At 52.5% G+C, this 23963-nt stretch overlaps 1 long non-coding RNA gene and 1 pseudogene across 4 annotated transcripts; one reads left to right on the plus strand and one right to left on the minus strand.

Annotated features, from left to right (window-relative positions):
* Window positions 1-1863: 1863 nt before the first annotated feature.
* On the minus strand, window positions 1864-12822 carry LOC129526259 (uncharacterized). Of its 4 annotated transcripts, XR_008670880.2 has the most exons (6): window positions 12706-12822; window positions 11312-11427; window positions 10484-10706; window positions 9299-10238; window positions 2544-2733; window positions 1864-2458 (listed from the first exon to the last, which is right to left on the minus strand). It is a non-coding gene; the product is annotated as an uncharacterized lncRNA (long non-coding RNA). The 4 variants fall into 4 exon arrangements; XR_008670879.2 differs by lacking the exon at window positions 12706-12822 and having other exon boundaries at window positions 11316-11504; XR_008670878.2 differs by lacking the exons at window positions 11312-11427; window positions 12706-12822 and adding an exon at window positions 11638-11818 and having other exon boundaries at window positions 1865-2458.
* Window positions 12531-20157, plus strand: LOC115931457 (sodium- and chloride-dependent creatine transporter 1-like; annotated as a pseudogene).
* Window positions 20158-23963: the final 3806 nt, after the last annotated feature.

The raw sequence follows: 23963 nt of genomic DNA on the forward strand, positions 1-23963 counted from the left end.
TCCCCACCCTCACCAAATAAGTTATTAGATAACTTTATACAGTCTGCATTTAATCCTGGGTTTAATGAACTGCTAAATACTTTTTACAAAAATTGTATATATTTAGGTTTATATTTTCCATCACACAATTATGAGCTTAGACAAATTAACTGCATCATGTCTCAACCATTTTATATCACTAAAAATAATTTTACTATTCTTAAACAGTGCCATTTTTACTTATTTAATACTCATTCTCTGAATTCCTTGAATATCCTCTATCTGTTTATTTGACTATAGTTTTGGTTTATACCGAATTTCAAATAAATGATACTATACGGTGTAATTGAAATGACTTCACTGAAGAAAGTAGAAAATGAAGTTGCTAGTCTAATTAACTTTGAAAATGAGGAAATTCTGTATGTTTAAGATGTAAAGAAACTACACATAGCACTCTATTCTAGTAGATAAACATATTTCCAATGAGCTTTACATTTCTGATACCACTATGCATGTGTCCTAAAATTGTGCAACCAGGTAATAATAAGGCAGTTGGTGGGATAGGATTCCTCACTTTAAAGTGGATGGTTATGGACAGTCAAGGAAGGAAGGCTAGAAAGGTCCACGTGGTAGCATAGTTGGGTCAGGAGACCAGGGTGTTCTCATTTTTAATATAATAAAGTTACAGAAGATTAGGTACATAAATAGTTTTGATGTGTCCATAAACATGGGTTCATATAAACATGCAAGTCTACTAGGCCAGTAGGTTGAGAGGTCCTAGAAGTAATTATGCACGGTATCACAATTTTTTTTATTTTACTGCTATTCGTTAACATTAGAAACAAGCAATCTTTAGAAAAATGGCTAATTCTATGTACAAAAGAGGTAATATAGAAAATGAACTTAGAATTTATTGTAATACAAGGAAACAGGGAAGTGTTCAAAAACAAAAGGATGAGGTGCACTGTAAGGATACAGGATCCAAACTAAATGAGCTCCCAGGACCTAATAAAGCTGTGGTGATTTGAATGACAAAATGAATAATACAGCATGGATCTTCTTCAGTGTATGAAATATATATTCATAAACCAATACACATATTAATAGATGATTATGAAAATAAATATTGGGAAGATGAACACATCTCCTTACAGAAGTATTCCAAATATCTGAGGTCAATAGTCCTCCAATCAAGTAGGTGAAGTTTAAACACTCATGAGTTGATTGTGGCCTGAGCTTAGACACATGGAAAAAATAACCACTATTTGTGTATTCTATAATGAGACTTCAGATATAATGCCAAAAACATCATCTATGAATGAATACAATTTTACATGTTTTTGAATCTAAATTTGTACAAACACACACATACACACACAGACACATGCACACACACACATATGTTTCTGCAATACACACTGATAAGGGAGTAAAGACAGCCACAGACTTGGAAAAAATACTTCCAAGTCACATATTTGTGAAATGAATTCTTTTAATTTGTCAAATGACTTTTATAAGCAATATGCAAGTAAACTTGCAATGAATCAAAATGAAGCAATGCAGTTAAAATGAACCAAATGTCAGGAGAGGCATCTCAACAGAAGTTATAGGAAAATTGTTAAATATGAACTTTTGGAGGGACATGTGCATTTAAATAAAAATTAGATACCATTACTCACCTACTAGATTGGTTAAAACACACAATTCTCATAAGGATACATGACAATATGAATGTGGAAAACCAAGAACTATCATGCATTGATGGTGGGAATTCAAAATGCTACATGCACAAAAGATTTTTTTGGCATTTTTAATAGACATGAATGCAGACTTAAAATGTGATTTTGTGTCTGTATTCCAAAATACTTACAGCACTGATTAAGAAATTAATGTTTACAGAGATACCTTCAGAGGAAGTTCTATATTAGTTTCATTAATTTGATTCATTCTTTAATCATTGAAATTTGTTTACAGAATAAATGTTGTAGGAAAATCTCTCAAATAATTAAAATTTCTCAAATACACATTAATATTGTTCCTTTTCTTTAATGACTTAATGTCATTTTCTAAGCAAATCTTTAATCTAATAATCTTTGTCATCTCCTCTGTGTCAGCACAGGTGTCTCCTTCCTGGGGTTTCTGACACTCTCAGGATGTGGGTTTTTGCACTGTGTCTCTCACACAGTAATACACGACCATGTCTTCAGATCTCAGGCTGCTCAGCTCCATGTAGGCTGTGCTCATGGACCTGTCACTGGTAATGGTGACTCTGCCCCGGAACGTCTGTGCATAGTGTGTGTTATCATTGTGAGGGTTGATGCATCCCATCCACTATGCCCTTGTCCAGGGCCTTGTCGCACCCACTGTGTAAAGTATTTGGTGAAGGTGTATCTGGAAGCCTGGCGGGAGACCTTCACTGAGGACCCAGGCTTCTTCACCTCAGCCATAGGCTGCAACAGCTGAACCTGGGAATGGACACCTGTGAGGAGAATGGAGGAGTTGATAAAAGCCCCCTTGACTGAACTCAATCCCCTCCTCATCACTGGTACTTGGGAGCCCCTTACCTGTGGCAGCTGCCACCAAGAAGAGGATCCCCCAGGTACAGTCCATGGTGAGGAGCTGTGTTCTCAGGGGCTTCTATAGAAGAGGGATGTGGTTGTTGGGTGATGCTCTCAGGGCACAGACATCCAAATTTACCTCAGTGGATCTCGGGTTATTTGCATATTCATGAGATAGCATTTCATAGCACAAAGCCTGGTTAATAATAAGAAACGGAAGATAAATGACACATCAGATTTACAAGAGTGAGATGCTGATGGTCCAAGCCCTATTCCTGTTTGAGGAAATGCATGCCCTGCTCCATTTATGAACATTCATGAACAGAGGTCCTTTCACAGAAGAACAATTCCCCTCAGGACATGCTCCTCACTGTGAACCTACATTTTATAAGCACAGAGACCACCTGGATAATTTCTGGAACCATCACTCTCCATGACACTGAGCAGGTGCCTTGGTTCTGTCCTGGATCCATCAGTCACCAGCACAGCTGACTGATGACTGAGGAAGTTACTGCTGATGTCCCACATGAGTGACCAGCAGGTCCCTCTGAGATCTGCTGGGCGCTCCTGAAACAGTGTCTCCAGCACGTGACTGGTGTTCAGATCCCCCAGGATCTTCAATAGAAACACTCTTGTTTACAGATTTGCTCTGTGATGTGTGATTAGAGATGATTTTCTCATCTCAGGAACAATAAGAATCAGAAGCTGAAACGGTAGTTTCAAATTCTTTATGAACTCACTGCTCCCAAAATATTTGTCAAGGAATTTGTGTTTTGAATAATTTGGGTTAATTTTGGACTCAATTTATTGGAATTTTTTGAAGTATTTATATATTTTCAATTCATATCCATAGGTCCTCATCTTTACATATTGATATCTAACTCACCTGGTCTGTGCCCCCAATAGCCCAGACCCTGCCTTGCAAAGAGGTTCCTGCTGGGACTTACAAATCATTTCCCCCAAGCTTCTCTAGCCCAGCATGAAATGGCTGTGTCCTGGTTTATCATACTCCTTCAGTGACACCATATGCTGCTGACACCATCTCTTGAAACAATTGATTAGCCTTACTAAACCTATTGAACTCTGCAAGGAGACCCAGAGCAAGGATTCAATGACACAGGAGGGAGCCCCTTCTCTGAAGCTCCAGATTCACTTCATTAATGGAACCAAAATGAAGACAAAAACTTACAGGAGATTTGGGAGTGCCATGTTTCTTCACTGGGCTCTTGCAGTTGAATGTTGCATCTGAGAATACCAGCAGGTGCAGATACGTTCAGATGAAAGCCCACTCCATATCCACTATTCCAATAACACACATTTTCCCTTCTTCCTAATATGTAGCTTTTAGGAAGTGCCTCCTACACTGACACTAGGCCAAGTTATCTGACTTTCTTCTCCTAGAGATTTAAAGCAAACAGGATACAGGTGGAGACTTGGGAAGTGCATGCAGGTTGTTATTTTCACTTTCTCAGCTAGGAAACCAACAAAGTCCCCATAATAAAAGAAGCTGAGATCTATGATGGCATTTACAAGATGTTGGTCTTAAAAATCATGATGTCAGAGGCTTCACATTGCTCTACTGCCTTTGTCTCACCCTCTGTCATTGTCTTAGTGTTTCTGTGTTCTCCTCAGATAGAGTCTGTGCATTGCCACACTTTCATCTTTAATCCATAGTCATCATCCTAGTTAGAATGGATTGTGCAGTGCAGGTAAGCACTGCCTGTTCTTCCAATGGAAACCTAGAGATTCAACAGGCTTCGTCTTCTGGGCTGTGACCTTAACAAAGCATCTCCAGGGGAAAAGCTCATTTTTGGCTGTTACTCCCTTTTGTGGTTTTGGCCTCCCTGGACTATTTACGTACATCTTACCCCTTTTGGCTAACTTTACTCATTCTATAATAATGGAAGAATGGGGGAGAATCTGGAATGGGAGATTTGTCTTCCTTCACATAGGATAAGGTTCTGGAAAAGTCATTCCCTTTAGAAGCTTTTGAAGTAGGCTCCTGGTGTATTTTTCTATAATTAATCATCTTCATTTCATCTTCAATTCTGACCCACAGGAAATTTATTTGGATTGTATATTTTAGAATCTGGAGGTTTCTGGAGAGAAAGTCCAGAAACCTTAGAAGTATAAGACCCTCTGGAATGCTCACATTTACCGAGTCCACATTTGTCTTTCAGACGTCTATAGTGGTTACCATGTAAGTGCCCTCAACAACTTGTGGCTTCTGCAGCTTCTGCAGTTTCTGCACCAGTTAAGCAAGTGCTAACTGCAATTCTGGACATGCTCATCTCTCCAGTTTTTGGAGTGGGTAATATTTCTTGCAATTTCAGTTATTTAATAGATTCCAAAATGTATTGACATTCGGATTATGCAGATTTATTTTGACATAAAATATGACGGTGATGAAATTTATAATCAATATCTTGGAGCATAAATCAAAAGTACAATCAAAGGTCACCTTTGATGTGTTACTGGAGGCAGAATTCTGACCTTATTACATGTAGGTGGCACATCTGACATAAATAAACAGGCAAGAAAACAGAGAAAGGACACGGCACAACACTGTGCCATGGCACAACTCTGGTTGCCCTTAAAACTTTCTCCTTCATTTCAACCTTGGTGAATCTGACAATTATGTGTCTTAGGGTTGCTCTTCTCAGCGAGTATCTTTGTGGTGTTCTCTGTATTTCCGGAATTTGAATGTTTGCTTTCCTTGCTAGGTTGCACAGGTTCTCCTGGATACTATCATGAAGAGTGTTTTCCAACTTGGTTCCATTCTCCCTATCACTTTCAGGTGTACCAATCAAACTTAGATTTTTCTTTTCACATAGTCCCATATTCCTTGGAGGCTTTGTTCGTTCTTCTTACTCTTTTTTTCTCTAAACTTGTCTTCTATTTTTATTTCATTAATTTGATCTTCAATCACTGATATCCTTTCTTCCACTTGATCAAATCTGCTGTTGAAGCTTGTGCATGCATCACAAAATTATTGTGCCATAGTTTTCAGCTCCCTCAGGTCATTTAAAGTCTTCTCTACACTGTTTATTATAGTTAGCCATTCATCTAACCTTCTTTCAAGGTTTTAGCTTGCTCTTGATGGATTAGAACATGCTCCTTTAGCTTGGAGAAATTTGTTATTACTGACCTTCTGAAGCCTACTTCTATCAGCTCGTCAAAGTCATTCCCATCCAGCTTTGTTCTGTTGCTGGTGAGGAGCTGTGATCCTTTGGAGGAGAAGAGATGCTCTGTTTTTTAGAATTTTCAGCATTTCTGCTCTGGTTTCTCCCCATCTTTGTGGTTTTATCTAAGCTTGGTCTTTGATGATGGTGACCTACAGATGGAGTTTTGGTGTGGATATCCTTTTTGTTGATGTTGATGCTATTCCTTTCTTTCTTTCTTTTTATTTATTTATTTTTTTTTTTTTTTTGAGACAGAGTCTTGCTCTTGCCCAGGCTGGAGTGCAGTGGCGCGATCTCAGCTCACTGCAAGCTCTGCTTCCTGGGTTCACGCCATTCTCCTGCCTCAGCCTCCTGAGTAGCTGGGACTACAGGCGCCCACCACCACGCCTGGCTAATTGTTTTTGTATTTTTAGTAGAGATGGGGTTTCACTGTGTTAGCCAGGATGGTCTCGATCTCCTGACCTTGTGATCTGCCCGCCTCGGCCTCCCAAAGTGCTGGGATTACAGGCCTGAGCCACCATGCCTGGCCATGCTATTCTTTTGTATTTGTTCATTTTCCTTCTAACAGTCAGGTCCCTCAGCTGCAGGTCTGTTGGAGTTTGCTGGAGATCCACTCCAGACCCTGTTTGCCTGGGTATCACCAGCAGAGGCTGCAGAACAGCAAATATTGCAGAACAGCAAATATCGTTGCCTGATCCTTCCTCTGAGAGCTTTGTCCCAGAGGGGCACCCGCCTGTATGAGGTGTCTGTTGGCCCCTACTGGGAGGTGTTTCCCAGTTAGGCTACACGGGGGTCAGGGACCCACTTGAGGAGGCAGTCTGTCCATTTTCAGAGCTCAAATGCCATGCTGGCAGAACCACTACTCTGTTCAGAGTTGTCGGACAGGGACGTTTAAGTCTGCAGAAGTTTCTGCTGCCTTTTATTCAGCTATGACCTGCCCACAGAGCTGGAGTCTATAGAGAGAGTAGGCCTTGCTGAGCTGAGGTGGGCTCTGCCCAGTTCGAGCTTCCCAATGCAGTGGCTCATGCCTGTAATCCCAGCAATTTGGGAGGCCGAGGCCCAAGTAACAAAAGTGAAACTCCGTCAAAAAAAGAAAAAAAAAGCTGAGGGGATTGAAGGGATTTCTATGCAAAGTGTGGACGGTGTGTTTTAATTTCTCCTTGCTTAATATAGTATAATGTGAGAGGAGGTTGATAAAGAGGAAACTATTGGAAAATGTGGAATCAGGTATTTTATAAATAAAGAATATTCTCCCATCTTCTGGAAACCCCATAATCTTTTTAAAAATGAAGGAATTTTAAGATGTATTTCTACATTCCAGATACATGCCTAATATAAACTTGGATTTAAGTGCAAACAGAGATACATAGAAGATGAAAATTCTGCAGCAGATCATTTGCCAAATAGGCAATTTTATACTAGTTTGTAATTTTACCTAAGATTCAAAAGATAAACGACAGAGAGATCCAAATAATAAATTATAACATTTCAATGTTAGACAACTGGTTGAGAGGCGCTTGAATTGACATTATTCTGATGAATCATACCTCAATAATAAAACTGTGTTGAATGGTGCACCTGTTCAAGAGGGTGCTTGAGTAAATAGTTTCTACCTCCCCTACTTAGGAGTCCTGCCACAACCCAACATGCTCTAAAACCTGGGGGACACTAAGAACAGAGACAGAAGTTTGAATATTGTGAAGTTATTATGAAGTTTTTGAGCGATCCACAATCACTGACAGGGTGATTGGTGAAGGTTTTCTCTAAGGGCCTAGGCTTGGAAGAGTATGGCTCTTTGTTATGATGAACAAAGAGCTGTTTTTCTTTGATGAGTAGATGGCAACAAAGACCATCAAGGAAAATGAAGAAATGGGGAAATATGGTCCAAACAGGGGAACAACATAAAGGTCCAGAAACTGGCATCAATGAATATAAAAGCATATGGATTTCCTGGCAGAAAATTTAAATATTACAATCATGTTTAATAAGCTAGTGGCAGCATGCAAGAACACTGTGAGAATTTTAAGAGATAAAAATATTTAAAAGAGAACTAAAAAAAATTGGTGCTGAAGAATACAATAAGTCAGCCAAAAATTTTTAGAAAGCGCACTGTAGGAGAGGCTCAGGCTTTCGTTTCCCCTACAGGAGGTAGCCCTGCAATTTCCTCAGACGTGAATCACTGTTTCCTCTCACCCACCTTCTAGATTCTCCTCAGAGATTCTCCCGACTCCAGAGCTCATGTTCTCACATGTTGTGCGACTTTGGGTTAAAACACACCTGAAACATTTAATGGCTGTTGTCCTTGATCATTTCATCATCACCTGCATTTTAGTTGATGTGATTTTTTTAAACCTCAGTTTGAAGGAAAGAAAAAAAAATCTATAGACTCTATCTAGGCCAGAATTACTTCTCTCTCTTTCCCTTGGTAGCTGCGAATGTAGCCCCAAATATGATAGGAATCAATAAACACTGCAGCTGTTACAATACTTTCTTGGTCAGCTCTTCCAACAGTATGAGAACCACGGCAGCACAATTATTTTATGGGACTAATTCTGTTCCTACTGGAGACACATCTATTCTTATGTACCAGGACCTCCAGTCCATCGCAGCCTATGATTATGGAGAAGGAAAGAAACATTCTTCAAATTTTCATCATACATGTGGCAAGGGAAACTGGTATTTCTGTCCACTGCTTTCTAGACCCAGGTATTGTAGCTCCTGGCCATGGGACACTGTAGTGCTGTTTGGGGGCATTTAAGCATCCTAGAGAATAGTATTATCCCCAAAATGGCCCTTCTTTATTAAATTTCCTACTATAAAATGGAAGCATAAACTACCTGCTGTTTATCTCACATCAGACTGTGGAGATCTAAGTCAATGTTTCCATTGTTCTGCTGGGGCCTTGTTTCTGGTCAACTGTGAGGGAGAAAGAACTGCTGGATCACAGACTGTTGTTCCCATGATCACATCTCCTGTCCCTTAACTATAGCTACATCCCCTCGTGTCAGAACACATTGTGCAGTGTCTCATTCTAGGAATAAGATATTCAGTAACTTGGACAGTGACTCTAGTAGCTTCTGTATGATTAAGAAAAATACATGTGAAGATAAGAGTTAATTCTTCTAAGTATAAATGACTACCTATCAGGTTTGGGCTTTGACTAAATTTTTTAAATTGTCTCCTTATGACTGGTGGGTATCCTTACAGGTTGTAATGATTTTGTTAGGCAAATGTGATATCTATCACTATCAGCTCAGGCACTCAGTGAGAGGTGCTGGTCAGTCTGGTTGGCGGTATCTGTGCTCAGTCTTTATTGTACGTTAGAGAATGTGCTGATATAAAGAGAGAGGATGCTATCACTTGTGTGGCAATAATGATTAAACTGCAGAAAATCATTGTACTATGAGGTCTCCATACCCTCCTATGCAGCAGAAGAGATTTCCCTTGCTTTCAGCTGCTGGTTTCCTTACATTAAAATTTATTGCGTTTCCTTTTACTGCACTTTTTTTTTAAATTCTAAGATATTGTCTGCTTATTTAATTAAAGTAAGCACCAATAAATTTTAAAATTATCAATTACCTGTATAAGAAACATAAAATCGGTGTGGTGAAGATGCCGAGTAGAGATACCAGAAAACAAAACTAATAAAGAAACACATTGTGTAAGTTTAGAGTCGTCACTGAGCACTGAAACCATGAGGAGCTTGTGTTGACTTTTATATGATGAAAGTCTATTATATTTGACATCCAGAAGGCTGATCACACCAGTGAGAAAAATCTGTAGAGTGGTCCACACAGATCAGAAATCAGAAAGTCACAAACTTGCACAACCTGCAGACATTCAGTGAATTCAGCATTCAGCTCTTCCTATTTCTTCAGTAAAATAGATGGGTTACATCTGCATGGAAAATGGGACAAGTATTTTATAAGCTGATTCTCCTGGGAAGTTGCTAATGAAATCAGTCAAGTGATGCTCTGACACAGGATTGTGAAGAGGACGTTGACCCCTGGTGGTCGCTGTCATCAACATGGGATGCTCAACCCTGGTGGGTGTCTTTGTTACTGTTTTGTTCACAAGAGATTTTAAGCTGTCATGTGCTGCATGCAGGTGAGTTTTTAAGCCTCAGATGAGGAAAATAACATGACCACACAGTAGATGAGAAAATTGAAGACCTCACTTCATCAATGACATTCCACTGATGAGAACTGTTCACACAGAGAGCCAGGGATAACCTGGGAAGAGGAAGGGGCTGGGGAAGATCATCCATAGATGGACCCATCCAGGCTGCTTGAACTCCCTGTGGAAGGAGGGTGTAAATGTTTGTCCTCAACAGATAGCGAGTATTTCAAGACCTTCACAAGCTTTCAGAAAAACAGTTTTCATGAACAAGTGCCCGTATGTTACTCAGAGATGTACTTGTCATCATTTATCCTCCTCTCTAGGCAGCACCACAGTAGCGTGTTCTCAGAATTCTCCCTGATCCTCTATGAGTTCCTGGTGCAGCTCCTGGAGGAAAAGCCTGCATGGGGGAAGGAGCCCTCCTCAATTGCAGCCCTGAGGCTGTCCCCAAAGTGCCATCAGCTCTCCTACATCCTTCTCGAGCCTCTGCTCTCTCTCCCTTCCACCCCCACCCCTTGGACAAGCAACATCTGAAAGTCTCCCCTGCCCTCGGCTCCCAGAGCTGTCTGGCCGTGGCCTGTACTCTCCCTCAAAGCGGCCCTCCCCCAGGTCACTGTCCTCCCTTCGATGACATCACGCGCCCACCCTGCACTCCTGCTGGGCTGAGGGCCTCCGAGCCTACTTCACCGGGTCCTCTTCTCTCTTCTCTCAAAGGCCATGGGGTTTGCCTGTGGTCCAGCTGGGTTGGCCCTCTTCCCTCTGTCCTGGGTCCTTGAGTGGCCCCGCTTCTTTAGGCCATCTATGAGTCACTTCTCTAATGCCCCTGTCTCCAGACCAGCTTCAGTCAAAGGCTGGGCCAGAGAAGACCCTAGTGAGAAACTTCTGATGAGCAATGTGACCTTGCCACCTCAAGGTACCCGCCCACCGCCCCTGGTCTAAGCACAGGTGACACCGCCTGTCTCCCCCAACCACACACACCCCTTGAGGCTCCTCCTCCAAGCCTGGGTGGGGACACTGCCCCTCCCTCACCCAGGAAGCTCAATCTGGCTTGGGCCAGAACTGCTTTTTTTCCTAAAGCTGGAGGGATGGCCGCGGGCTTAGCTTAACGGGATGAGCCATCTGGGGACTGCAGTGTCCACGATCAGATCAGGGAGCTTGAAGTTGAGGGGGGCACACTTTACCTCCCAGGCCAGGACAATGACCACTTCCTTCCCCACCCCACCCCCAGGCTACTCTTAGTCCTAGAAAATTCTAGACAAGCTGCTCAGCTGGCAGCAGAGAGGCAGCCCAAAAAGCTGACTCTTGCTGGGTAGGCCTGGGGGGTCCTGGGGAGAGGAACACGGTGTGGGTGGGGGGCGGGCAGCCAGGACCTCAGGGCTGAGGCCTTTGGGGAAGGGTCTGTGCACCCGCCAGGCACCAGGGGGCAGCCTTGCCTTATTCCCGCTCCAGTCCCCTCAAGTCCGAAGCCCCTACCCACTCTCACACCAGGCAGGGGTGGGGGCCGCCGGGGTCATTTATCCGGGCCCCTTCTCTGCCTTGGTGACAAAGTCGAGCCTTGCTCATCAGTCAGGCAGGCTCCCCTCTGGCCACTGTGGAGACACAGAGGCCTGTCACCTGAAGAGCTGGTCCCGGCCTCCAGCTTCCAGGGTAGCCGGGAAGCTCTAGCCCCCAGTGGGTAGCGGTGGACAAAGCTCAAGGAAGGAGGGAGCACTGGGAGGAGACGGCTGCAGCCTGCCAGGAGTGGGGAGAAAGGGAGAGAAGGGGAGGCGGAGGGCTGAGGGGGCCCGGGGGACGTCTACCTAGGGCTGGGAGGGGCCGGCCAGAAAGCCTGGGCCGCACTAGGAGCCGGCGACCCTGGGGCGAGGGGCGGCCCGGAGCCCTGCGGGAGGAGCTGGCAGCCGCCCCAGGTAGCCACCATCCTGCCTCCCGCTGGAGCAGCGTCTCCTCCCCAGGAGGAGGGCAGGGACGAGGTGAGCGGAGTGTGACGAGGAGGGCGGGAGGGAGGGATGCGGGAGGGGGAGTGGGAGGGGAGGGGGAGAGGGGGCGGCCGGCCGTGGGGGTGGGGCGATAGTGACATCACCCCGGAGTCGGTTTTTAAGCTGCGGCCGGCCGGGGATGGGGAAGAGAGGGACAGTCGGAGAGCGGCGGCGAGTCGCTGAGCCCGCCGCGGCCCCGAGAGCGGCTGCAGCCGCTGCCGCCGGGAAGGAGAGGGCGAGGCGCGCCTGAGCCGCCGCCGCCACCGGAGTCGCGGGCGAGCTGGTCAGCCGCCGCGGGACCCGGCCCCTGCTCCGGCCGCCGCTTGCAGACCGCGGGCGCCGATGTCGCCCGCGCCCCGCTAGGCTGAGCCTCGGGTCGGGCGAGGAGCCGCGGCTGCCGCCGCCGCCCGGGCCGCGGGTAAGAGCCTCGGGAGCCACCACCGCCGCCACCCGCCCAGGCCCCGCCGCCGCCCGCGCGCCTCCGGGCCCCCGAAACACAGGAGATTCTTCAGGCTCACTTTCAAGTGCTTCGTGGACTTCTTCTGACAGCGCCGCCCGCGCCTCGCACCCCGCCGCCCGCCCGCCGCCCCGTCCCCAGGCCCGGCCGCCCCCCGGCCCCCGGCCGGCCCGCGCCCTCGGAGCCCTTCCCGGTGCCGCCGGTGCCCCCCGCCTGACCGCCGCCCCCCGAGAGGGGCCGCGACCCCGGCCCGGCCGTGCGGCCCGCCGGGGCCATGGCGAAGAAGAGCGCCGAGAATGGCATCTATAGCGTGTCCAGCGACCAGAAGAAAGGCCCCCTCACCGCGCCCGGGCCCGACGGGGCCCAAGGGCGACGGCCCCGCGGGCCTGGGGACAGCCGGCGGCCGCCTGGCCGTGCCGCCGCGCGAGAGAGACCTGGACGCGCCAGATGGACTTCATCATGTCGTGCGTGGGCTTCTCCGTGGGCTTGGGCAACGTGTGGCTCTTCCCCTACCTGTGCTACAAGAACGGCGGAGGTGAGCTCCCCCGCCCGCCGCGGCCCCCTCCCCCAGCAGGCTGCCGGCCCCCGATGCCCGACCCCCGACCACAGGAGCCGCCGCGGAGGGGTGAAGTCCGGGCAGCGGTTGGCCCCCGGGCACGCGGGGTCGGGGCCACCCCTGGTCCGCCGCTGCCGCTCGGTGGCTGAGCCAGGCGCCTCCACCCCCCTCGCAGTCATGTGCCTGGCAGGGTGAGGGGAGCGGGCGGGCGATGCCCGCGAGACTGCCCCCCAGACTCCTGGGCTGGGAGGAGCGATTGGCCGCCGAGGTGGGAAAGCAGGCCTGCTCCTTGGGGTCTCCTCGAGGTAAGGAGCCCTGGCTGCCCCCGCGGGTCGGGCACACAAGCGGCACATTGTGTGGGCCCCCCACGTGTGCACACACAGAACACAGAACACACACACACACACACACAATGGGCCACTCTGTCCCTCCCCCTGCCCTCCCCTCCCCTGGCGGCCCTCCCGCCCCTCCCCTCTGGCCCGGGCCTAGAACACTGGGTGCCCGAGCCAGGCTTGGGAAGCCTGCGGCCTGGCCCGCCTGGCGCCGCCACTGGACACACTGCACGCACGTCCCATGCCTGCCCGCCCGCCCGGGCCCAGCTTAGCAACAGCGATGGGCACGCGTGTGTCCTGTGACTACAAAACAGCACTGGGGTTGCTGGAAGCCGAAGTGACCCGGTGATGGGTGGGAAACAGAGGTCCAGAGCAAAGGCCTTTGCCCAAGGTCAGGAGAAGGATGCTGGGACCTGGAGTCAGGCAAGTTGCAGCCAAGCTCAGCCTCTGAGTAGTGGAGCGAGCCCAGCCAGGGCAAGGGTAGGAGGCCCAGAGAGGAGAAGAGGGTAGTGGCACCCAGCTCTCCCTGCCCTTTTGCCACCCCCACCCCAGCCTGCTGGCCAGGGCCTGTGTCACGCCCTATCTCCTGCAGAGCCCGACTCCCTGGGCTTGCTAAGGCCGGCCTGGCCCCTTTTCCCGCACTTGTATCCCTCTGTCCTTGCACGTGGTCATCCCACCAGCAGCGGACTGTGACCCACCCGCCCTCTGCCTTGGACCTCACACTTGCAGGCAAGCGTCCAAGTGCAGGACAGTTGTGCTCCCTGCCTTTGGATGAGCCCCTCAGGCCTGATCACCCAGCCTTGGCGCACACACACACACGCATGTGCCCTGACTGTGCTGCCTGAAACAGGGAATTGCGGCACTAGGGACAGCCTGCGTGTCTGAGCGTGCATGTCCTCCATGGCCATCACCCCAAGTAACCATGGGGCTGGAAGCCCTGTGGGCCTAGGGCCTCTCTGCCACCCAGGGAATAGGGCTTCAATGGCCCAGGGGCTACTGTAGCGCCTCTTCAACACACTGAACCCACCCCCTGAAGACCCCACCTGGGGCCTGAGTCAGTGGCCACCCCTACACTGACTTACCCAGTGGGAAGTTGTGATGGGGCCTTTGGAGTCTGGGCTGGTCTGCTGGGCCTGGGCAGCCTGGCTGGGGGCCACCCTGAGTCCACCCTGTGCCTCCACCCCCAGGTGTGTTCCTTATTCCCGGCGTCCTGATCTCCCTGGTCGGAGGGATCCCCATTTTCTTCTTGGAGCTGGGCCAGTTCATGAAGGCAGGCAGCATCAATGTCTGGAACATCTGTCCCCTGTTCAAAGGTGAGCAGCCCTTGGCCAGCCTCAGGGACTGCCCCCTTTTCCCAGCTGGCTCCCACTTGAGAAGTCTTTTCCTGTCCTGAGCACCAGGCCTGGGGCCACGTGATGGCATCCCAGTCTTGAGGGGGGATCCTGGAGGAGATGTTCAGGCCGCACAGCGAACTTGGGGAACCAGGGACTAGAGGGGGCATAGGCAGCTCCACAAGGCAAGGACAGGCCAGGCATAGCCGGGCTGGGGATGGGACCTGCCCAGCACACCTGGCTCTCTAGGTAGGTCCTACTATTACTATCCCCAAGGACGCTGGGGCACAGACAGGTGGAGCGACGTACTAAGGTTGCCCACTGTGGGGGCAACTGTCTCCAACACTACCTCAGGCTACTGGAAACTCCCCCCCTTCCCACCACCACCACCACCAGCTGCTGAGGACTGGAGCTACTGGGTGGCCAGGTGGAGGCTTGGACCTCCTGGAACTGCCATGGTGGCAGTGGGACCCACAGAAGGGGCCAGGTGTGTGAGGCTGGAGACTCAACAGCACTTGGTCAGATGGGGACAGGAGGAGAGGGGCTCGCCCTGCCTTGGGTCTAGGGGGCGGCTGGAGGAGAGGAGTCAGGCTGCGGAGTCAGCCCAGTGTTGGGGCTCACACAAGGGGGAGTCCAGGGGAGTCAGGAGCACCACAAACAAGGCTCCAGAAGGACAGACGGTGGGAGCACTGCCAGCCTGGGTGGGGAGATGAAGGGGTGGCAGGGGGAGGTGGCCAGGAAAGAACCTACATGGCAAGGACTTCCCGGCCCCAGGCCTGGGCTACGCCTCAATGGTGATCATCTTCTACTGCAACAGCTACTACATCATGGTCCTGGCCTGGGGCTTCTATTACCTGGTCAAGTCCTTTACCACCACGCTGCCCTGGGCCACATGTGGCCACACCTGGAACACTCCCGACTACGTGGAGATCTTCCGCCATGAAGACTGTGCCAATGCTAGCCTGGCCAACCTCACCTGTGACCAGCTTGCTGACCACCGGTCCCCTGTCATCAAGTTCTGGGAGTGAGTCCAGCACCTCTGGGCCAAGCCCATCCCATCCCCCAGGTCTCCCTCACATTGCCCGGCTCCAGGGGAATGGCCCTGAGGGGGGACCAGGGTGTTGCTTGGCAGTCCCTCCTGGACCCTGCCTGCCCTTTCCTGCCCTCGGAGAGTCCTGGGGCCAGCCCCAGGGGCTGGGCCAGGTCAGCCTCTTTCCTGGGTTCGGCAGCCTATCACTGTCCTGGTCACTCCCGCCTGATGGGAGAGCTGGGGCTGCATGTGGGGTGGGATGGGAGTGGCCTCCCAAAGGCCAGGGGCTCATGGGCTCCAGGCCCAGCCCAGATGGACAAGAGGGCCCGCTGAACCCTGGGCTGTGGGAGAGAAAGGAGCCACGACTCCTGGGGGTGGACCTTGTGGCTCCATCCTCTGCTGGCACAGGCCTCATGGGACCTCCCTCCCTCCCCTAGGAACAAAGTCTTGAGGCTGTCTGGGGGACTGGAGGTGCCAGGGGCCCTCAACTGGGAGGTGACCCTTTGTCTGCTGGCCTGCTGGGTGCTGGTCTACTTCTGTGTCTGGAAGGGGGTCAAATCCACGGGAAAGGTACCACTAGAGGCATGCAGGGGGGAGGGTGTCTCAGCCCTGGGAGCTGGATGTCTGTGCCAGGCACACCTGTGGCAACGGGAGGTGACCAGAGTCTAGCCCTAAGGAAGGGGGAGGTACTGAAAGCCAAGCAATGCTCCCCACCCTACAAATCCAGGGCCCAGCATCCTTTGCCACTGTGGGGAGAGGCCCCGGCAGGCACTGTCCCTTCCCTGTGCCCATCACCCCCACCGGTGCCCTCTTGCCAGTCTCTGACTCTTGTGACAGTCTGGTGGACCTGGTCTGGCCATCTGTTACCTGCCTATCTTGCCTTGGGGACCCAGAGCAGAGTCTGGCCACATCCCTTGGGGGCTCCCGGTCAGGCTGGGGAGTAACCTGAACAAAGAAGACAGTGTCCAGAGCTGTGGGACATGGCCAGCTCCCTGGGGGACAAGGTCCCCAGAGCAGCATGTGGGAAGAGGGGGCAGACGGTGTGGCAGCCGTGTCTTGCCTGCCTCTGCCTGGCCCAGTTCCACTCTCCACCTGCTCAGCCCCCACCTCTCTCCCGAAGAGGAGGGGGACCCGGCCCCGATCCAATATCCTGCTCCTTGCCTGGGCCTCCCACACCTGCACTGCCCACACACTCACACAGCTCTCACTCCCCACATGCTCCACGCCTCCTGTCCCCACTGAGGAGAGCTCCCAGAGGCTCGCCCGCTCCCCACCAACATGCGTCCCTGCAGACAAACAAGGCGCCCAGAGAGCTTCCCCACTGCACTTGCCAGGGCTGCCGGGGCCCAGCCTTGCCCCTAGCTTCCTCTGGTGGGAGCCATGGCTCGGAGGAGAATGAGAACCTCTGAACATACCTGCCTGCAAGGGGGACCGGAGGTGCTGGGAGTGGGCGTGTGAGGGAGGTGGTGCCGCAGTCCCCGCTGAGCAGCCTGGTCCCCCAGATCGTGTACTTCACTGCTACATTCCCCTACGTGGTCCTGGTCGTGCTGCTGGTGCGTGGAGTGCTGCTGCCTGGCACCCTGGATGGCATCATTTACTATCTCAAGCCTGACTGGTCAAAGCTGGGGTCCCCTCAGGTGAGGTGGAGGTGGGGAGGCTGCAGCAGTGCGCTGGTGGGGAGCCCTGCAGGCTCCTCATGCCTGTGCTCTCCGGCCCTCCTCTAGGTATGGATAGATGCGGGGACCCAGATTTTCTTTTCTTACGCCATTGGCCTGGGGGCCCTCACAGCCCTGGGCAGCTACAACCACTTCAACAACAACTGCTACAAGTAAGCACCACCAGCCTGCCACCCGTGCCCTGTCCTGCCCTGCCCAGCAGCCTAACCCATCCACTCTGGCCCCTCCACCCCTCCGGGACGCCATCATCCTGGCTCTCATCAACAGTGGGACCAGCTTCTTTGCTGGCTTCCTGGTCTTCTCCATCCTGGGCTTCATGGCTGCAGAGCAGGGCATGCACATCTCCAAGGTGGCAGAGTCAGGTAGGGCCCTACCCCCAGCCCCGCCTCCAGAGCAGCAACTGCCACCCAGATGCATGATGTACAAGAACACGCAATAGAAATGCTGAAAGGTGACGAGGATTCAAACGGAACTTGTCAGATTGTGGGCCTGCGGGGGCAGGTCCTGGGATTTGTCAATGTTGACAGAGACAGGACTTGCCAGCCCCTGCTGCACGACCCAGGGTTGACAGCGCCTCAGAGGCAGGTGTGGGCATGGGCGTGAGTGTTGCAGGCAGGGCTCAGGGTGCACGCAGGGCAGGACATCGGCTGCAAGGTCTAGAGCCTGCACCTTTCCCACAGGGCCGGGCCTGGCCTTCATCGCCTACCCGCGGGCTGTCACACTGATGCCAGTGGCCCCACTCTGGGCTGCCCTGTTCTTCTTCATGCTGTTGCTGCTTGGTCTTGACAGCCAGGTTTGCATGGGGCTCTGGGACAGGGAGCCAGGAGGGGGGCAGAGTGAGGGCTGCAGGCAAGGAAAGGGGTGGAGGGTGGTGCGGGGCTCCGCCTGAGCTGCCCTGGCCACAGTTTGTAGGTGTGGAGGGCTTCATCACCGGCCTCCTCGACCTCCTCCCGGCCTCCTACTACTTCCGTTTCCAAAGGGAGATCTCTGTGGCCCTCTGTTGTGCCCTCCGCTTTGTCATTGATCTCTCCATGGTGACTGACGTCAGTGGGGTGGGGGGTCTGCCTGTGACCTCTGGTGGCCGTCCGCCATCCTCCCTGACTGGGCTGTCCCCCAGGGCGGGATGTACGTCTTCCTGCTGTTTGACTACTACTCGTCCAGCGGCACCACCCTGCTCTGGCAGGCCTTTTGGGAGTGCGTGGTGATGGCCCGGGTGTACGGTAGGTCATGGCTGAGGGCTGGGCTGGGGCACGGTGGCGGGGAAGGCAGGTCTCCAGCTTGGCCCTCCCGCCTCGCTTCACCACAGGAGCTGACCGCTTCACGGACGACATTGCCTGTATGATCGGGTACCGACCTTGCCCCTGGATGAAATGGTGCTGGTCCTTCTTCACCCCACTGGTCTGCATGGTAAGGGCTGGGGGAGGTGGGGCGGGGTAGGGGGAGAGGCAGGACGGGGTGGGGGCCCCATTAACCGTGGCATTCTGGTCCATAGGGCATCTTCATCTTCAACGTTGTGTACTATGAGCCGCTGGTCTACAACAACACCTACGTGTACCCGTGGTGGGGTGAAGCCATAGGCTGGGCCTTCGCACTGTCCTCCATGCTGTGTGTGCTGCTGCACCTCCCGTGCTGCCTCCTCAGGGCCAAGGGCACCATGGCTGAGGTAAGGCTCCCGCCCGGCCCGCCCTCCCCTCCCCTGCTGTGAACATTCAACCCAGCCTGCTTCCTAGCCAGGGAGTGGGAACTGGAGAGAGGCAGAGGAAGTCACCGTGGGGATGAGCAGGTGACCCTGGGGGCTTCAACATGTCCTCTCCTGCAGTGCTGGCAGCACCTGACCCAGCCCATCTGGGGCCTCCACCACTTGGAGTACTGAGCTCAGGACGCAGATGTCAGGGGCCTGACCACCCTGACCCCAGTGTCCGAGAGCAGCAAGGTCGTTGTGGTGGAGAGTGTCATGTGACAGCTCAGCTCACATCACCAGCTCACCTCTGGTAGCCATAGCAGCCCCTGCTTCAGCCCCACCCCACCCCTCCAGGGGGCCTGCCTTTCCCTGACACTTTTGGGGTCTGCCTGGGAGAGGAGGGGAGAAAGCACCATGAGTGCTCACTAAAACAACTTTTTCCATTTTTAATAAAATGCCAAAAATATCACAACCCACCAAAAATAGATGCGTCTCCCCCTCCAGTCCTAGCCCAGCTGGTCCTAGGCCCCGCCTAGTGCCCCACCCCCACCCACAGTGCTGCTCTTCTCCTGCCCCTGCCACGCCCACCCCCTGCCCACCTCTCCAGGCTCTGCTCTGCAGCACACCCTTGGGTGACCCCTCACCCCAGAAGCAGCAGTGGCAGCTTGGAAAATGTGAGGAAGGGAAGGAGGAAGAGATGGGAGGGAGGAGAGAGAGGAGAAGGGAGGCAAGGGAGGGGCAGCAGAAACAAGACAAATATTTCAGCTGGGCTATACCCCTCTCCCCATCCCTGTTATAGAAGCTTAGAGAGCCAGCCAGCAGTGGAACCTTCTGGTTCCTGCACCAATCACCACCAATATCAATTGTGTGAGCTTGGGTGCGAGTACACGCGTGCGTGAGTATGTAGAGTATATATAGATTTCTATCTCTTAGCAAAGGTGAATACCAGATGTAAATGGTGCCTCTGGGCAAAGGAGGCTTGTATTTTGCACATTGTATAAAAACTTGAGAGAATGAGATTTCTGCTTGTATATTTCTAAAAAAAGGAAGGAGCCCAAACCATCCTCTCCTTACCACTCCCATCCCTGTGAGCCCTACCTTACCCCTCTGCCCCTAGCCTAGGAGTGTGAATTTATAGATCTAACTTTCAGAGGCAAAACAAAAGCTTTGAGCTGTTGCGTGTGCGAGTCTGTTGTGTGGATGTGTGTGTGTGGTCCCCAGCCCCAGAATGGATTGGAAAAGTGCATGGTGGGGGCCTCGGGGCTGTCCCCACACTGTCCCTTTGCCCACAGGTCTGTGAGGCAAGAGGCTGCAATACTCCGTCCTGGGTGTCTGGGCTGCTAACCTGGCCTGCTCAGGCTTCCCACCCTGTGCCCTCCGCTGGGCACACCCCCGGGAAGGGACCCCGGACACGGCTCCCACGTCCAGGCTTAAGGCAGATGCACTTCCTGCACCTCCAGTCTTCTGTGTAGCAGCTTTAACCCACGTATGTCTGTCACATCCAGTCCCGAGACGGCTGAGTGACCCCAAGAAAGGCTTCCCCGACACCCGGACAGAGGCAGGTCTGGGGCTGGGTGAGGTTGGTGGGCCTGTGGGTACATTCTTACTGTGCTAAAAAGCCACTGCCAACATAGAAATAAAAACATGTCATTTTCCAAAGCAGGCCTCTGCTTCTGCCTCTGCTGCTCTAAGGGGTCGGGGTACAGGAAGTAGGGGGAACCTCCTCCAGCTGGAGCTGCTGCGGTGGGCAAGGCTCTGCTCTGGAGGCCTCTGAGGCCTGCACCCTTCTGGGGACTGGGAAGGGAGCAGGGAAGGCAGCAGCCCAGGGAAAGCCTTGTCCCCCTGGAGCCGAGGCACCTGGGGAGAGCAGGACGAGAGAGCTGGGGAGCAGCCACACCCACAGGGAAGGGTGGGTGTAAAGCCATGGGTGCTGAAATTTTCAAAATGTTACCCCAAGAATTTGTCACTGAACATGTGCCTTGTGTCACTTGGGCCAGGCTGGTAGCAGCAGAGGGGATAACTCTTTGCATCAGGGATCAATTTTGAAGGTGGAGCCAATAGGGGTTGTGCATGACCAGGATGCAGGGCTCAGAGAGGAGTTAAGGACAACAGATTTGGCCTGAGCAAGAGGAAAGATGGAGCTACCAGGTCCTGCAACAGGGAAGCAAGGAGAGAATGGTCCGGAGTCAGCCTTGGGTGTGTCATGCAGGAAGTGTCATCCAAGTGGAGATGTCTAGTTGGCAGGTGGACACAGGAGTTCCAGAAAGTACTGGAGATGGAACTTTGCAAGTTCTTACCACATAGAGATGTCACTGAAAGCCCTGAGCCTGGGTGAGCTCAAAGGGACGCCGCAAGTCCCAGGACACAATGAGAGGTGCAGAGGGAAGATGCAGCAGCGATGGGGGAGGATGCCTGAGGGCTCCTGGTGGGGTCCTGCAACCTGAGCCGGTGAGGACCCCTCACAGGTCAGGGAGGAGCAGTGGCTGGCTCCATCTGTCCAGTGCTGCTGCTGCTGCTGCTGGTGAAGGACAGTGACCTGCAAATGCTCACTGAGTCTGGCAAGGGTCACAGGGGCCTGGTGAGGGTGGCTTGCATGAGGGGGTGTGTGTGAAAGGCTGGCTGGTGTGCGACTGAGTAAAGGAGTGGCGGCAGCCCAGTGTCATCTGCAGACGAAGGGAGAGACAACAACGTAGTTCACCCAGGCAAGGAAATATGAGCCGGCCTGGAAAGGGAAGGCACTCCAACACACGACACAACATGGCTGACCCCTGGAGGGCATTTCTGTGAAATGAGCCATCATAAAGGGACACTTGCTATAGGGTTCTGCTCCTGTGAGAGAGACAGGGCCTTACATGAGAGGAGGGAGATCCACAGAGACAGAGGGCAAGGGTGGGTGCCAGGGGCTGGGGACAGGGTGGGGAGTGTTGAGTGGGGACAGAGTGCCAGTTTGAGAAAATAAATTCTAGAGGTGGACGGAAGTGGTGGCTGCGCAACACTGTGGCTGCACTTAATGCCACTGAATTGCACACTTAATGATGGTGAAAATGGCTCATTACATATACATTGATGACACTATATATGTGTATGATATATATGCGTTTACCATGAGAAGAGGCGGAGAGGAATTGGAGACAGTGAGTACAGACAGGTCCTTCAAGGGGCAGGACCCCGTGCACAAGATGAGCATGTGGCACCCCACCCTGAAAGGGCTGGGTGCCACGGCAGGGCACAGCAGGCAATGCAGTGGGCGGCTCAGGCAAGCACAGAGAACATCAGGGATCGGAGCCTGTGAAGGGGGAGCAGGTGGCCCCTCAGAGCAAAGTGACAGCTTGGGCTGCTCCCTTTGTGTCCTGCCCAGGACTGCTATCGTGCTATGGGAGAACCCCCAGAGGCCCTGCTCCTCAGCGGGCAGCACCCCCTATGGAGGTGCTTTACCCCTAAACTTCTGGAGCCAGGGGAGGGACCTGGCTTAGAATACGGCCAACGAAGAGCCTGGGTGAGAAATACATGGACCAGACAGGGAGCAGAGAAAGGAGTGGCAGTGCAGTCCCACCCTAGCTCAGCCGGGGGCTCTGGAGCCTGACCTGCAGTCCCTGGCCCCCATCTCTTCAGCAACTGCTGTTTCCAGTTTTCTTTTTCTCCCCAAGAAGCCTGTCCTCTCACCATGCCTGCGCCTTCAAGAACCCCACCTGCTGGCAGCTCCCAGATCTCCAGCCTGGCCCTCCTTAGCTGCAAAGGTGCTTCCCAACATCGGCAAGACCTCTCCCCAGGGTGCCCCAGGCCCTCACACAGCCCCTGTCCCCAACCGACTCCAACTGTCCTGCAGCCCACAGTCACCCTCAGGACCCCTGAGCTCAGGCCAACTGCTTTATACACTGTCGGCCAGGTCTCTGCCTGGATGACAATCACCCTCTGCTAATTGTTCTCCACACCTCCAGGTCAAATGCCCTCCAAGCCACCTCATGCACCATGATGACACCAAACACACAGAAAAAAGACATTGAAAAAAGGAAACTTCACAGAGGCGTGTCATTTAAAGTGGGTTCTGAAATGGAGACACCATTACCTCAGGACTTAGCTCCCGCATCAGGGGTTAGGACACAGAGATCAACAAGCAGCAGGCTTTGCCCTCAAGCAGCTCGCAGTCTAGTGGAAGATGGGTAAGAAAACAGATGAGGATGCCCACGGGTGCAAACGCCCTGGAACAGAAGCTGATCCAGGAAAGCGCGAGCCTGCAGGCCGCCCTCCAGTCTAGGCTGGGCAAGCGCCTCAATTTTCATCTCTAAGAGCCTGTGCCCACACCCCCTGCCCCATTGTTGTTCTGTCACTCCACTAGAAAGGGCGCTCCAGAAGCTGGCCTTGTGCAGCTTTCTGTCTGCTGCTAGCCTAGGCAGAACAGTGGAAGAAGCCATCAGGGCTGGTGAGGGAAGCACCCGTTTGGACTTCAGCCTTTCAAAGCTCAGAGAAGGGTGAGTTCAGGGAGGCCCAAGGTAGCCGAGAACACTTCCTGGAGAAGTGGGATCAGCCTTCGGCCTTGGCACAGCAACCAGAGGGTATTGCCCACGTGTCCCCTACTCCCTCAGACACCACGTCTCAGATCGCCTGGAAAGGGACAGAACTCGTCACGAGGCGGCTGTGCTCTGAGCACAAGGGAAGGGCGACAGGATGCTAGAGAAGGGAACCACTGGCCTGGGCCTGGACAGGGCAGGCAGAAGCAAGCATGCACAGCAGGCCATCAGCTACCCTGCCAGCATCAACATCCTTCAGGGGTCCCCCCAGTTCCAGGAGACACACCTCTAACCTGCTCCCCTGACCCTTCTGCCCAGTCCTCATGCAGACACCAGGTATGGCAGAGGCCCTGCAGGGTGGGAGCACTGTGCTGCGGGTGGGGGCTGCCTTCCTCATGTGCTACTGGAGAGCAGCACAGTGCAGGGGCCTGGGCACTGGTGCCAGGCAGGAAGCCCCGGTTCTGGCCTGGCTTGCTGTGGGCCTGGAAGACACAGCTTTGAGGGAGCCATGGGAGGGACGCCCTGGAGCCAGCACCAGCACAGCGCTCTGGTGGCAGGCACACACCCAGCACGTTCTC

Source organism: Gorilla gorilla, chromosome 14 (genome assembly GCF_029281585.2).
Source record: "Gorilla gorilla gorilla isolate KB3781 chromosome 14, NHGRI_mGorGor1-v2.1_pri, whole genome shotgun sequence".
Lineage (NCBI taxonomy): Eukaryota > Metazoa > Chordata > Mammalia > Primates > Hominidae > Gorilla > Gorilla gorilla.